The sequence below is a fragment of the Herpailurus yagouaroundi genome, unplaced genomic scaffold (assembly GCF_014898765.1).
Source record: "Herpailurus yagouaroundi ecotype Mexico unplaced genomic scaffold, PumYag 183, whole genome shotgun sequence".
NCBI lineage: Eukaryota > Metazoa > Chordata > Mammalia > Carnivora > Felidae > Herpailurus > Herpailurus yagouaroundi.
In genome coordinates this window covers 17420621-17424309 of record NW_024412414.1, presented here as the reverse complement: position 1 = coordinate 17424309, position 3689 = coordinate 17420621, and the positions used below count along the sequence as shown (strand labels likewise).

Sequence of the window (3689 nt, the reverse complement as noted above, 5' to 3'; positions counted from 1 at the left end):
ACGGCACGACCCGGCCGCCAGACCGAAGCCGGCCGGCCCGCTGCGGGCTGCGGGGCCCATTTGGCACCGGCCTGCATCCCGCGACGGGGGCGGGGGGTGGGGAGACCGACGGCAGACCGGCCTGCGGGAGGGCAGAGCTGCGGCCGGGTATGGATTAGCGGGCTCTGGGGGTCGGGGAACAGAGGACCGGTCAAGGAGAGGGCTCACTCTGCAGCCAGACAGGGGGCCGGAGAGATGGATGGGCGGGCTCCGGAAAGATGGAGGGATGGACGGACAGACGGACCAGTGGATGGAGTTTCAGACGCACATGCAGGGAGGCGAAGAGGGGTGCGTAGAAATACCAGCAGTCTGAAGGATGGGTGGGAAAGCTGGCAGATGGTTGGAGGAGGATGGAGCGATGGAAGGGCAGATGGAAGCACAGTTGGATGTGACAGATAGATGGCAAGGGGAACCGCTGGCCAAGTGGATAAAGAAAGTGGAATGCCCAAGAGTGCAGGAAGAGAGGCAGGAACCTCTGACCTGGGCATGAGGTGGTGATAGGTCGGTTCTGTATTCTTCCTGGTGTGCATGTTTCCCAACTCAGCTAATTTTAAGGGAACAGAGCTCCCAGCTCAGCCTTTCTGGGGCCACCATATGTCTATAGTCAGGCACCAAGTCTGGCCCAAAGGCTGGCCAACTTCAAACAAAGGTTCTCAGAGTCAGTCTAAGTTCTCCAGATTGGCCCCAAAGCACCTTCAAAGAAGGAAACCAGGACCTCTCGAACACAGAACCCTCTGCTTTCTGAACCTCGGAAGACAGAGGATGTCACTGTGGCCGTAAGATTCCTGGGTCCAAAGTAAGAGCAATGCTCCCAGCACAGCTCCTTGACCGGTTTCTGTCACTCTCTTTCAAAAGAAGAGGCAACTGGTATGGGCACGGATGCCCTCTCAAAGCTTGAATGTTGGTTAGGTCCCTCTCTGGCCTTTAACAGCCGTGGATGTAGATTTCCGTCTTCTCAGAGATTTTCTCCCTGGCCCAGCATATGTTCGTCTCTCGGCTTGAGCATTCAGTGGGATGAAAGAACTGTAAAACCAGATGGGTTCAGGGACTTCACAGGCATTGGAAATGCCTATTATGCATCCCAAGATAAGTGCTTTCCCTAAAAGGTATTTCAGTTCAGATAAAATGACAAGCTAAACAAGACCAACGCTTTGTGATCCCTACTTCAAACACAATTTGTATACAACATACGATGCTGAAAGCAGTGACATATTTATAAAATCCTTCCAACTCTGAGATCCTTGGGTTCCTTTGGTTAGAGGCAGGGTTTTTTGTTTAATTTTTCCTCCCCCCCCCTTTTTTTTTCAAGAAAAGGTGTATGTGGTATTGTTTAGGCTGTTCTGAGCATTTTACACTTATTAATTCATTTAATCCTCGTAACAATCCAATGAGGAAAGTACTATTTTATGGATTTATCCATTTTATGGGTGAGGAATGCAGAAGTTAAATTAATCCCAAGGTCACACAGCTAGCAAGGGATAGAGCCAGGATTTGAACACAAGTATTCAGACTCCGGAATCTAGGCTTTAAACTGTCAGCCTCTACTGCCGTTCTAATGGGAAAATGAACAGGTCCACATAGTAAAAATAAGGCAGTGAATAGTCAGGCCTCCCTCCCTCTGAAGGCCATCAATCTTCCCACCCAGAGGAAACCACTGCTAACAGTTTCCTTCCGGAAAAATGCAAGTAGGCACATAAAAGCGTGTATCTAGACACAGAAACTGTGTACCTATCTATATCTTTTAGAAGAGAAATAGAAGCATTTCATAACATTGCTGTGCCTCCTTATCTACTTAACATGATACATTTGAAGATTTTTTTTCCATATCAAAACACATACACCTACTTCAAGGGCTACAAAGTAAACCATTGTAAAGAAGTAATACGATTTAATTCACTAGCTCAAGATTGATGTTGTTTATAGTCACTTTCTTTTATAAATAATGCCACCATAAGCATTTTTATATTCAATGTCTTTCTTCAGCTGCATAAGTTTGTTTCAGAGTAAGTTTGGAGAAGTAGAATTTTGGCCTGCATTTAGAAATCTGACACATATTGCTAAATTACTGTCCCAAGCAGTTACATGAATTTGTATGTAACTGATTTATAAATAATGGTTGCCTCTGAAGTTGTGTTTATTAAGTGATATTTATCTTCCTAAAGTTCCAAGGTAGAAAGGGACTTTTCCCCTACTAATTATATTAGAACTTGTCAAACTGTCTGGTCTAGTTTCTTCCTTCTGTCCTGCAACAGAAGGTTAACATACTGTCAACAACAAAGGGTTATTTTTAAAGTTTTATCGGTAATTTCCAAAAGAGAGTTAAGCACCACATGATAAATTACTTCCAGAATTCAGAACTAAGAACAGCCTGGCAATTTTTCTTTAGTGAGTAACAATTATACACCTCCCTCTCTTTTTGCTTTGGCTTCCAGGATGCTCACAATTACATCTGATGTTTAATCATAACACTGATAGTCACCAATGAAGAAGCATCTCTATTTTCATATTAACTTACTCCTATTTTTGTTTTTGATCACCTAATTGCACAGATGCATCTTATACCCTGAACCCCTCAAATCTAATTTGGAAGTAGGTGATATACAAAAAAACAAAAAAAAGTTAAAGGACCTTAAGATTAATAAAACAGGTCGGGCAACGTGGCTAAGGCGAGAGGCAAGCAGAGAACAATGGGCATAATTTTCATTCGCTTCCTATTCGAAATGTGTAAGACACTTAACTGTTGTTGCTGCTTTTCAGAATCATCCTTAGAAGATAAAAAAAAATTAGGACAATTCCCCTCCTCTTCCCCACTTTGCAACAGGACATCAGGGATTAGAAATTCAAGGCAGAAGGGAAACACGGAGATTATCTAAGCAACCCCATCATTTTACAAATGAGGAAACTGAGGCCCAGAGAGGTGAGGTGACTTACCCGAAGCCACAGCTCTAGGAAATGACAGAGGCAGGGCTAGAACGTGCGTAGCTTGAGATCCAGGCCAACGTCCTCTCCCACTGCGTAACACACACCTCAGACGACTGGGGTAGCAGGAGGGAGGAAGAAAAGGTGACCCCACAGCCCCTAGCAACGAAAACAACAAAAAGGACTTGAGGCACTCATAAATAATTAAGCAATTAGCTGCAGCAGCTACTCCCCTCCCTTCCAGTATCCAGTCACCAAGGCAACTTGGGCAGGGTGCCTGCTGGTTGCCTAGTAACAATGTGGTCTGCTCCCTTGACATGCTCCCTAGGCATCAAAGGATTTGAGAGCTGGGAAGAGCCTTAGACAGGGGTCCCTATTCCAACGCCTTCATTTTCCAAAAGGGGAAACAGAGGCTCAGAGAAGCCGAGTAACCTGCCCAAGGTCACACAGCTCCTCAGAGGCACAGCTAGGCTCCATTTCCAGTTGCTTTCCATTGCACTCTGGCTGCCTTGGGGATGCTGAAGATGAAGGAGAGGAGAGACATCTTTCCACAGTTCCTAGAAGAATGAGAAAGTAAGAGCAAGCCAGCAGGCAAGAAAGAGACAGAGACCTTGGGCTCTCATATGCAATTAGCAGGAGCTGGTAATCCCATCAGCCCAACTTTCATCATCGCCATGGCAACATGGGTGAGGTGGGTGCTGGTTGCCTAGGAACAAGTGGTGCTCTCTCTT

At 45.7% G+C, this 3689-nt stretch overlaps 1 protein-coding gene across 1 annotated transcript in view; it reads right to left on the bottom strand.

Moving 5' to 3' along the window:
* EIF4E3 (eukaryotic translation initiation factor 4E family member 3) overlaps positions 1 to 3117 on the bottom strand; it is a 47047-nt gene extending 43930 nt beyond the window's left edge. The window contains exon 1 of the mRNA XM_040492178.1: positions 2971 to 3117. The gene's annotated coding sequence lies outside the window, so the exon portion shown is untranslated. The remainder of the gene's footprint in view (positions 1 to 2970) is intronic.
* Between the last annotated feature and the right edge of the window lie 572 nt (positions 3118 to 3689).